The following is a 12,714-nucleotide window of genomic DNA, read 5'->3' as shown; positions in this document are numbered from 1 at the left end:
GGACATATATTTCTGTTGACACTGTGTATTAAGTGAACTTTCTAAACCCTGTTTGTCTGTATTAAGTAAATACACTCAGAGTTTCCTACCACGTCCTATATTTCTTCTGGTTTTAAATCAAAGGGCTTAAGACTCCTAATTAAGACGCTGGAGGAAGGCCCGATCAGTTTTGCCAGTGCAAATTAGTTCAGAGGCCCAGAGGTGTTCCTTTCTGTTTGCTGGTATGGGAGGTTTGTTTGGTTTAACATGATTGAGGAAATGAAATATCCCTAAGACAAAGAACCAATATCCACTTCTGGAGAGTGGCTGAAGGGAAATTGGAAACTAATGCACATTAGCAGTGGATCCAAAATACGGCCAGAAGGAGAAATGCCATTTAGAAGGAAAGTGATGTGACTAGACTAATCTTTTGAAATGGTTGTACCTTCTTCTTCCTTTATTTTGTTTTAAAGAAACATAAGTGAAATAGAATCTCAGTTTCCTAACAAGGTCCCATTAGCTGGGGATATTATTTTTCTTTCCTTCAGTACATGCCAAGCTTTTATATGCATTATCTTGTTAATATTCACAAGGTTTCTATGAAATGTTATTATGGTCACCCTATTTTATAGATAAGGATCTCATTCTCCAAAGGTAGATACTGACCTAAACCCAACTATTCTTTGAGACTCTTGGTTATTGTTTCTGGTTCCGTCAATTCTGAGCCACTTGAGAAGTCTGAGGAGAAGAAAATTCTCGGTCAAAGACAGTACGAGTTTGTCCAATTTTGGTGTTGTGTTTGGTTGAGTTGGGTTGGGTTCCCATTCAGTGGATCTAGTCAAGCCAGGATGATTCTCCAAGGGTAAAGAAAAAATGGACAAGATATGAAGTCACTCGTGTCATCAACTGAAGTCAGACAACAAATACAGCCTGAAATGGCTCTCTCTTGTCCCAGTTTGGTCTTGCCTTCTCTGTCAGAGTTTATTTTCTCCTCTTCTCTCTCTCCTGGGCGTGCACAATCCACTCTTTACTCATTCAGGATCTTCAGGAGTACTTTTACAACTTCCGTGCTCAATAAATTCAGTTGTTTGTTTTGCATTTACATAAAAATATTCGATAAAAATTTAGATCCTTGTGTTGTCTAAGGCAAGGGGAGATGAGTTCTTCTGTGTGGCTGTGTGCTGCATGTGTGGGGTCACCAGCACCTGTGTCATGGGATTACTGATCCCATTTTATGTCTGACATGGCCAGTCAGACTGAGAAGAAAGAGGACAAAAGATGGATTGCTTTAATTTTTGTCAAGTTCAGCAAATCACCCAGTTCTTACTACCTGGGACCTCTATGACTGATAAGCCAAAAATGCAATACATGCACCCGCACACAAACTTGTGTGTGTGTGTGTGTTTATATGGCAGGCAAGACACTGGAAACGTTAAGGCCTGGGTATCCATGGGCAACGCATAATTGGGTAGAAATGGCAGGTGGCTATATGTGGGCAAAGTGGTTTTGAAAAATCAGCCCATACCTGTGGGATCCAGGAGTCCTGGAGGAAGATTCAGACCACATTAATTATTGCTTCTTCTGCTAGTAATCTCAGAGGAGCACTGATCTCTTTGATCATCTTATGACTTCTGACAGTGCGTCAGGCCAGGGTGTATGGTTTTAAGGGAACTGGGATTTGTTTTAATCAGGTATGGTGAGACACACAGATGTGGACATTACTGTCATAGAGGAAGAATTTTTTTTCCTCACAGATCCTTAGAAATGGGAAGTATGGCTTGCCATGCAGAGAGGGCAACCTGGGGAAGCACCAGGGTTGGTTGGGAGGTGGGAGCAAGAGGAAAATGTGGGCAAGAGCCTCTATTATGGTTTCCTTGGGAAGGAATGGGCGAAGCTGAGTAAGCGGCTTAGAACTGTCTACTTGGAATAATTTCACTAGGCTCTGGGGTGTAGGGCTCTCCCTACTTGGTTGGTACCTGGCCCTGGGGTGATTAGGGCAGGGGAATAGTGACCCTGAGTGTGAGAGCCTGATAAAGGTGCTGGTTTAGGGTACAGGCTCTGTGTTGGTTGATTTGCATGTGAAAGGTGCGCTCACAGGTGAGTTGTTTACTATCTCCAGGAACTGGCTGGTCCTGGGAGGGATAGCTCCTCCCGGATTAGCAAGGCCCCAAGATGTCAAAGCATCAGAATGCAAATAATAAAAAGACCCAATTAATACATGCATGCCAAAGCTGCACTTCCTGCAGTTCTGAAAGACAGACAAAGGGCCAGAGGGGTGTTGGTCTCATGTATGCTGGGCGGACCTTGACAGTGACTTCGTTGTGTAAAAGGGTTAATGGCAGGGGGGAAACATGACTTTTTTGTTTTGTTTATTTTTTTGTAAGAGTATAATTCAGTAATTATTAGTGTATTCACAATTTGAGTAACCATCCTATGATCTAAATCAAGAATATTTTCATCTCCCCCAAAAAGAAACACCATACCCATTAGCAGTCACTCCCCACTCTCCCTGCCCCCAGCCCCTGGCAACCACTAATCTTTCTGTCTTTATGGATTTGCCTATTCTGGACATTTTATGTAAATGGGATCATATAATATATGACCTTTGGTGTCTGGTTTCTTTCATTTAGCACAATTTTTTCAAGGTTCACCCATTTTGTAGCATGTATCAGTACTTTATTCCTTTTTATGGCCTAATAATTTTCCATTGTATGAACATATCACATTTTGTTTATCCATTCCTCAGTTGATGGACTTTGGGTTGTTTCTACTTTTTGGCTATTATGCGTAATGCTGCTGTGAACATTGCTGTACAAGTTTTTGTGTGGATGCATATTTTCATTTCTCTTGGATATATACCTAGGAGTAGAATTGTTGAGACATACACTAGCTCTATGTTTAACTTTTTGAGAAATGGCCAAACTGTTTTCCGAAGTGGCTGCACCAGCAACGTGTAAGGCTTCCAATTTCCCCACATCCTCGCAGACATTTGTTATCATCTATCTTTTTGGTAATAGCCATCCTGGTGGGTGTGAAGTGGTATTTCATCATAGTTTGATTTGCATTTTCCTAATGACTAGTGATGTTGACCATCTTTTCATGTGAAAGCTCTATGTTTTATGCTAACTTTTTCTTGATCCACAAAGAATATATAGTAACTGGGAAAAACTAAAAAATCAACATAAAAGGCAATAAAAATCAACCTTAATTTTATAACCCAGAAATACTAATATTACTAATAATACTTTTATATATACATTCCTTTCAGATTTTTTAAAGAAAGAATATAAAAATCATGTCATATGTACTATTTTCTAACTTCCTTTTTTTAATCTAATATAACTTGTGAGCATCTTTCCATGTTAATACCTATCTTCTATAATATCATTTTTGATGGCTGCATATTATTCCTCTGAATGCATTTACCAGGATTTATTTATCCAATCCACTATTTTGGAGGGTCTAATTTATTTCAAACTTTTGCTAAGATAATTTGGCAAGCAACATCCTTGTAGTCAAATCTTTGTACAAATAAGTTATTAGTTCTTCAGTGTATGTTTCCAGAAGTTGAATTTCTGAATCATGCAGGGTGCAAAATACCGATGCCATATTTGTGTATCATCGATGAGTTACCAAACTCTGTGCTTGAGTTCCACTTTCTAATTCCACTTCAGACTTGGGACTGAGGACGTGGGTGGCCAACTCAATTAGTTACAGAACAGAAATAACAAAACCAGGGCTGTGGCTGTGCTCTCTGCCTGATAAGCCTTGAGCACTCCTTTCCAGCCAATTTACAAACATCCATCATTGAGCATGAGTCAACAGAGGAGGAAATGTGGCCATGTTAGTGCATTGCATTGAGGTCTCACTCACATCTCTTCCTGGGGGAGGCCTCCCCTGACCACCTGCTAAGATAGGCCAATGGGTCCTTGTCTACCTTGGATGTGAGCCAGAGGCTCTAAGAGGGCAGGGCCGTGTCTCCCTGGCTCAACCTTGTGTCCCCAGCACCTGATAGAACCAGAAAAATACATGTGTGCTGAATGACTGAATAAAAGAATGAATTAATACTATTGAGAGAAAAACGCCAAACCAAGCCTTAGCAGTGTTGGACTGTACACAAAGGGCAGCACAGCTGTCACTGACGACCACGTGTGGAGACGAGGTAGGGACCACGCGTGTCAGCTGTCTGCTTTGGTGCTTTGCATGCATTGTTGCATTTAGCCCTCGCCACAATAATGCCTACAGAGTAAGTCTTACTATCCCCATTTTAGAGATGAAAACACTGAGAGTCAGACAAATTTTATTCCTATCCCAAGGTCTCATACCCACGAAAAGAAGAGTCGGTTTGCCACACCAGATCTGTCTGCCTGCAGAGGACCCCTTTTTTTTGCTCTCTAGTCACATTCCATTTCTTGCAGAAAGCTGAGGATCAAACCTAACCATGTGAGGTCTGAGCAAGGCTGGAAGGCCTTACACATGGCTTCAAGTGTAACTGACATCGTCCCAAAATGACATTACGTCTCACTATATCACTGTGGAGATGCCAAACTATGGATGGCCTGATAGGTTTCAAAGGGCCCTGCCCTGGGAGGCCAGTTCTGCTTATGCTCCTGTCAGAGGGGCATTTATTTAGGACACGGGTCATGGTGACTCCTGAGTGCTGATGGCATAAGTAATGTGCGGGCCGCAGGGCCTCCTCACCAGCCATCAGGAAAGCTATATATCTGCCAGCTAATTCTGAGAGCCGGTTCCCCTTCATGTAGATTTGTGACTCTCCTGGGCCCTGTAGGCACATTTAAACAATAAAAGGAGATTAACCACTCAGCCAAAGAGACATTTTTAATGTCACCACTATAGCATTGACTTTTTCCACTTCAAACATTCTGCCGGCATAATTCGACACAGGGCTGCCATGTATACCAGAAATATTCTTTCTCACATTTCAGTGGTGTCTGCCAGGGGGAGTCGCTTCCAGGAGCTTTCCAGGTCCTGTCTAATTGCAAGACTGTTGAGTGAGTCTGAGCCTAGCAGAGTCAGGTCACACTGGCCGCCTCTGGAATCGAGTAGGGTATCTTTCCCCCTTTAAATGGAGATTAATAGTTCCTGCCTAACCACAAAGCAAAGAGTAAACTTGACCAAGAGGCCATCAAGCCTGAGGTGGGTCATCACTGGCCTCTCTTCAAGAGGATCATGAGGACTGGCTGGCTTTCTCTTTGACTTCCAGGGTCCAAGATCCACAATCACATTTTTAAAATTCGGAGGCGTGTACACTAAACTACTTTATTCATAGGTTTTTAATGGGTCATGAGCAGAGCCCCTGGGGTTGAGCTAGGGTTGGAAGACCACCTCCCTTGGTCTGGCCGGGACCCTCAGAGTCTGATCTGAGATCAGAACTGGGCTGAATGCGACTGGGTGGGACTGGAAGGGAAGATTGCAGAGATGTGCCAAACACTTTTCCCTAAGATTATTAGTGCTTAGTAATGTTGGCAACTTCAGCATCCTAAAATGCTGGGTTTCTTCTTCAAGAGCAGAAAGGAAAAAGGGGAGGAAACCAAATTGAGAAGTTTAAGAAAAGCATGGTTTTTAATGGATTGATTTTCTATTGCCTCTAGTCTGGTCAATAGAATATGTTTCTATGAGCCATTACTCACAAGCACTCACAGATAACCATTATAGTAATGAGAGCATAAATCTCCTGAACATAGGCAAGGGGCAGCTCCCCAGACATCCCCAGTAAGCTGGGGAAGGAGTCGGGACAGATGATGACCTCTTTAGGGCACTTGTAATTATAAGAAGAGAAATTATTTGTATTTGTCTTTTGGATTTAGAGATAGACAGCCACTATCTTGACTCAATGGTCTTCAAACTTTTGATTATTTATCCCAGCCGTAAAATTTTTTAAGCACACATCCCCAATACGTTATCTATTATGTGCATGTCCTACCATATTTATTATGTACATTTTAAAACATACTTAAGAAACTGAGATTAACACAGAATCAGGGGAGAATCAGTAGACATAGATGTCGTATATTTTGTTCCTTCCTCTCAAAGGCTCATCGAGGTAAATAGCGTGTTGGAGACTTCTGCTCGAAATCTCACTGAGTCTGTATTAGTTTGCTAGCGCTGCCATAACAAGACGCCACAGACTAGTTGGCTTACACAACAGAGATTTGTTTCCTCACGGTTCTGGTGGCTGAGAGCCCAAGATCAAGGTGTCAGCAGGGCTGGTGTCCTCTGAGGCCTCCCTCAGCTCACAGATGTCCACCTTCCTGCTGCCTCTTCCCATGGTGGTCCCTCTGTGCGCGCATCCCTGCTGTCTCTCTGTGTGTCCAAATGTCCTCTTTTTATAAGAACACCAGTCAGATTGGACTAAGGCCCATCCTAAGAGCCTCATTGCAACTTAATCACCTCTTTAAAGGTCCTGGCTCCAAAACCAGCCACATTCTGAGGTGGTAGAGGAGTTAGGGCTTCAGATATGAATTTTGAGGGGATGCAGTTTCAGCCCCTAACAGAGCCTCTTTCAGATAATAGCCCAATGGCCTCCACAGGCAAAAGGAAAGGCTGATTTCTGACAGTGGGACCAAGGGGATGGATCTTGGGGGCTGTTAAGCCATTAGCTGACCACTCACATTCTGGCTCCTGGGGGATAATGGTGCCCCCATGATAACTGTAGGACCACCTTTCCCAGAAACCAAGGTTGACCCCTCTAACATCAGGTAATGTCAGGCCACCGTCCAACTTCTTAGAGGTGACAGGTGACTTGCTCCCCAAGCTCACAAAGGGGAAATACAAAGGAACTCTCCAGAGTTCTTTGGACAGTGCTGGACTGTCCTCCTTCAGACTCTCCCAGCTGTGAAAGCACCAGCCAGGACACTAGAGAGTCTGGTATTGGAGATCCAGCGATGAGTCTAGTCCACAAAACTCCTTCCAACATGGTGACGAGGCAGGGGCCATGTGCAGGGCTGGCCCTTGGCAACACTTTCAACAAGTGTCCTTTTATGTATTCTCTTCCATCTTTGAACATCTTCTGCCCTCAGATCTTTCAAGGCTATCACTATAATTCACGAGACTCCATAATTCATATCCCCAGGGTTATTCCTGTCTTTTTAAGAGGCTCACGTGGAGTGGGGGGAAATCAATCCAAAGGAAAGAATCTCTACTTTGGAATTTGGGACACTGGAAGTCTAGGTTAGGGAAATATCTGAGGAGTGGCAGAACCTTTGTTGGCCTTTCAAATCACCCTGCGGTGAGAGAGACTGATTCTGGCTATTCTTATCATTAAAAAGCTACTGCTTCCTCTGTGGAACAGCTCTTGTCTGCTGCTCCCAAAAGAGGCTTCAGTGAGAAGGGTTAGGATCTGACGCCAGATGGTACTGATTCCAAGCTCGGAGGCAAGTCAGAGGAGTGGCCTCAGGTGGGGCAAGGGAACCAAAAATGGAAATGGGTCTTCATGGGAGGTCAAGACAAAGCTTCTGGAATTCTCCTGCCTGAATGCAACTCCTGGATCTGCTACTTCCCAGCTGGCTATTACTCTATGCCTCAGCTTCTTCATTTTAAAATTGAGAGAGTTCTAGTGCCTGTCTCCCAGCACTGTTAAGAGTTTTAAAAGAGGTAATACAAGTAAAGTGCTTAGCACAGTCCTGACATACAAGCACTCAACAGACGTCAGCTGCTGTCATTAAGAAGGGTTTGCTAAGGAGGCCTGAGATCAGGCGCGTGCACAGCGAGCTGGCTCCCTCATCAGAGTGAAGGGGACCTGCAGAATGAGGACCTCGGATAACAACTTTCTCCTACCGTAAACTGCACGCTGTGAGATGAGTATTTTGAAATATTTAATGCAGCGTAGTGGAGGCTTTTCAGGGCAAGATGGGGACACGCTTAACAGGCAAATGCTTATTTTGAATTCCTGGCAATGCTGTGAAGAGAGGAGGTGGACTCTGTCCAGGGACTTCGGCACTGGTACGTGATGGTGACAACAAGAGGGAAAATTATCCAGGAAAATGTCAACCTTGAAATCAAAGCCCAGACCTATGGGTCTTGAGATTTGAGGCCCATAAAACCCTCAGAGAACCTGAGAGCTCTGTGTGCTCTTCCCAGAAAACCCTCACATGCACACACAGCTCTACATACCGTTCCAGAGAGACCCTGGACCCCTGAAGGCCAGCTGTGGAGCCTGAGGGGATCTGACCCCAGATTAAGAATTTCTCACAGGAGAAGGAAACGCCCCCAGACTGACAGGGACTGATGCCAGAAAAGATCTGGAAGCAAATGCATCCTGCTCAGTGCTGAGCCAGGCCAAGTGGTTCCTTAGGATGCTCCCGGGTAACCGCCCCGTCCCTCCATGTGGTTTGTAACCAAAAGTAGCCCCCACTGTGGATAGAGTTATGTGGGCGCCTAAACCAACGGTGTGTGACCAACTCTGAGGACCACAGTGGGCTGTAGGGTAGAGACGGGGGCAGGAGGAGACAACAGGGGAAGGGCCGGGCAGGATGCAGCAGCCGTCCCCCTGTGACCCCAGGTGCAAAGCTGGGGCAGAGTGAACCTGAGCTGAGCGGGTCCTCACCGCGCCTCCTTCCTCAGCCCTGCTGCTGTCACTCTGCACATCGGTGGGGCTCCCAGGAATCGCCCTGGATCTCGCCCTCTCACCCACCCTACTTCCTGGGTCTCTCTCAAATGCATCTCCTTGCCTCTGTGCCCCTGCCACAGCACTTGTCACTCACTACCATTGCTCACCCAGACTCCCTGGGTCTCGGGTTGCATCCTTTGCCCTCTGCTTTTTATGCTCCACAATGCTGGAAATCTGTGCCCTCGGAATAACATGCCGCTTTCTGAATACAGCCTCCTGAATAAAGCTGTGACGGACTTGTCCCTGCCTACCGCTCCAGCCTCTTCTCGTGCCCCACCAACCTGCGGGTGCTGGTGCCCGAGTACCCTGTGGTCCGGCCTCTCCTCAGACCCTCCAGAACCTTAGTCACGCCCACCCCTTGGCTGACCAGCTCCTACACACCCTTCAGGCCTCTGGGGGATATCACTTGTCACCTCCTTTAGGAAGGTTTTTTACCCTCTCCTCCACTTCCAACACCTCTTACCATGACCCCAAACTCCAGCCAGCACAACTACTGCCCTTTCAGTCCCCTCAAGGCACGTTCTCCCCACCTCCACCAATTCCTCCTCCTGCCTCGGCTGCAGGGGTGATGGCCCAGCTAGCGCTCCTTCCAGAGGCCTGCCCCAGCCTCCCAGCCGGCCACGCCCCCGAGTGCCCTCACACCGGATCTCTCCCAGCAGAGGCCTTGCCTCACCCACCACATGCTCTTCCTGGGCAGGGCCTGTGCCTTGTCTCCCTGTCTCATGTAGGACTGGGTTATCGCGAGGATGAATGCGTGAATGTACATGACACATTTAGAGCAGTGCTTGGAAAATGGTGAACACAAGAGTTGGTTATTATTATTGTTTTTGATGTTATCATCCTCCTCATCATTATTATTTACAGCTATCGTCTCAGTGCCTGACACATGGTGTCATTCAATAAATTTTTGTTAAAAGAAAGAATGGGTAGGTGGCTGGCCCAGTGGTGCAGTGGTTAAGTTCACACGTTCTGCATCAGTGGCCCGGGATTCCCGGTTTGGATCCCTGGTGCGGACATGGCACTGCTTGGCAAGCCATGCTGTGGTAGGCGCCCACATATAAACTAGAGGAAGATGGGCATGGATGTTAGCTCAGGGCCAGTCTTCCTCAGCAAAAAGAGGAGGATTGATAGTGGATGATATCTCAGGGCTAATCTTCCTCAAAAAGAAGAAAGAAAGAGAGGGAGGGAGGGTAAGAGAGTGAGAAAGAGAGAAAGAGAAAGAAAAAAAGAACTAAAGAATGAAAGAAAGAAAAGAACAAATGGATGATAAAACTGTGAGTGTATCACTATAGTCATTAATGGTGCTTTTTATTTTTGTTTAAATACTTTTTTAAGAATCATTTTGTGTTCTTCAACGCATGCTAGAGATAAGGAATTCTGGATCTGGCAAACCTTAAAACTGAAGTATAAAAAGCCCTGAACAAAGTCACACAAAACGCTGCCATCTGAGTGTGGGCACAGGACATTACAGATCTGGCTCCTGGCTGTCCCCCTCACCTTCGGGACTAACTTTCCAGGAGAGCTTGGGGGCCCCACTTTCCAGAGCTCCTCCTTTGCCGACCGTGCTTTCTCCAGCCTGGGCTGCTGCATAGAGAGGTGGGGGAAGTGGTGGAGCACACACAAATCCGACTGAGACTTCATTAACTCGCCTTCATGTGTGTCACTTAATTATTGCCGTCTCGGTTCTTCTCTAATAAATGTGTTTTCCTAACCTGCAGCCTCTGGGCCATCATTCTAACCATATCTATTGTGACTGAATGGCTTCTTGGGAGCAGAGCGACCTTCCCTGAGTTGCGAGCTGAGTAGGGCATACTAAAGAGTTTCTTGCCCTCCGGAAAAGGGAGGTGGGCAGGCAAGTCCCCATGCTCTGGTGACCAAGCTCTGCCATTTCATTGGTAGTCACCTGCCAAAACAATGGGCCTGGTGTGTCTAGACAACAGTGCGCCCAGCTGTGGCCGAGGAGTTAAACCGCAGCCTCCAAGAAAGGACAGGAGCCTGCTGATGACTTTAAATATTTAGGCAACTGGAAAAGCACATCCGTCTTGATCTGTTGGCTTCTCCAGGGGATGCAAAGGCGCTGAGATAACATCAAACAAAAAGCAGCCCCACCCCAGGGGACAATTTATATCCTAGGGCTTTCGAGCCAACCCTCCTATTCAAAGAGAATTCAGTGCCCGTGCGGGGTTTTACTTCCCATTGCTCAATGCTTTGAGTTAAAATTCTTCTTTTCTCTCTTCCTTTCCAAAATAGATTGCACTGGGCAGCAGAAGCTGTGTATTTAATTGCAAACTCCATGAACAAATGAGCAGCTGTCTCTGTATTGACAAATGCGTGTCTTTTGTCTTTAAAAATGTTTAAAAGCACGCACAGTGAGCAGAGAACTGGATGCGTTTTGGGAAACAGATTTACCTTCTTAATTATGTTTTTACTTGCCCTCGGATTAAAATTAGTTTGCCTTGCCTGAGCTGACACCAACTGGAGTGGAGAGCGACGGCTGGAGAAAGCTCTAGGGGGAAGAAAAGCTGATCTGATACGAAGCACCTGCTGCAGAGACTCGGAAAGGAGGATGGCCTTTGAGGACTTGCCTCAAAGAGACAAGAGCTCCCTGAAGTCCCCACTCCCTCAAAAGGTACTTCTAGGGTAGCAGAGATGTCATTCACCACTTTTGGGGGGAATTAGTGTAGCTCACTGAGGACACGTATCTTTCCAAATGCACACATCATAACGATTCGTCCATCGACAGAGAAATGGAAAGCTGAGATGTGGTCTCAGCGCCAGGCCAAGGATGAGGGCCTCCTTGACACCCTCTTTGGCCAGGATTCCCTTGTGGAGGTGGGAGCTCCATCAACAATCCTGCATCTTATCAACTCCACCCAGCTAAGACTTGAAGTTCTGCTCTAAATAAGCAACAGACACCGAGGCTGGTGATGGCGTAACAAGCCCGCCCATCCCTGGTGCTGGGAAAAGAGGAGAACTGTGGACTGAAGGCAGACTTGGCCATAGTAAGTCCAAAAGTCCTCGTGTGGTAGATGCACCTGCAGACAGTACGTTCAGCAAAGAGAAGTGCTATGTGCTACTTCCAGCCTGGCCCACGCAAGACTTTTGCACGAGTCTCTACTCTCGCTTCCTAATCTGCAGGCTGATTTTAGAAGATCTAGCAGGTAGAGACACTAATGAAGGTGCATCTGTGTCTGCAAAACTCACCATGGAAAGCCTTTTATAAAACACGAGGTGAGACTTTATGTGAGCGAGGCGTGGACTTTCATTGTGTTAAACCACTGCTATTTGGGAATGTTTCTGTTACAGCAGCTAGAATTACTTAACTAATGCATCTGCATATTTATGAGGTGACAGTGACAGATTTCCCTAGGTTATAGTTTTCTCCTCCCTTCCAATGACACATATTGTGAATCCACAATGACACCTTCTTAGTAAAGAGAAATTAGTTCATTGGTTTGGGAAAATAGACAAGATAGTGAGAGAGAAAGTTATTCCTTCCAAGAATGTGTTGAGAAAAAGAAGGCAGGTGAAAAGAATCTTGAAAGAGATTGTGAGCTGCGTGGTTGGTAAGTAAGAGTGATTTTATAAACCACTTCTTCCTAGTGATGCTCCCAGTACACTTGGAAGGTGATGAGTGGTAAGAAGTGACACCCCCATGCTAAAAAGGAGAAACTGAGGCAGAATGAATGCTTAACCTTGCTGGTCTTGTTACTCCCATTCCAGTGGTTGAATGGCCTTTGCCAATAAGACTAGTGATAATACAATGTCAGAGGAAGTGGGTACAAGGCCCTCCCCTCCTGTGATACCCACAAAGAGAAAGCGTGCACTGGAATCACCCCTTTTCTATAATCCTTTCCCAATTTAAACCCTAATTAGATAAATCCAGAGGTAGGAGGAACAACAGAGGATGGGGCCACAGCTCCTTGCCAGAATAATAAGAGGTGTTATGAAGAAACAGGGTGGAGGGAGTAGAAAGGGAAGAACAGGGGTGGACAGGAAGAAAGCTCCTTTTTGTTGCATAGAACATCCCTTATGGATTGTCGTGAGGTCCAGAGGCACTGTGTGGTGGGCATGAGAGATGCTCAAAGCTCTGTGCGAACAGTCTT

This window comes from Equus caballus, chromosome 24, assembly GCF_041296265.1.
Source record: "Equus caballus isolate H_3958 breed thoroughbred chromosome 24, TB-T2T, whole genome shotgun sequence".
NCBI lineage: Eukaryota > Metazoa > Chordata > Mammalia > Perissodactyla > Equidae > Equus > Equus caballus.
The sequence above is the reverse complement of the archived record's forward strand: the minus strand, read 5'-3'. Positions refer to the sequence as shown.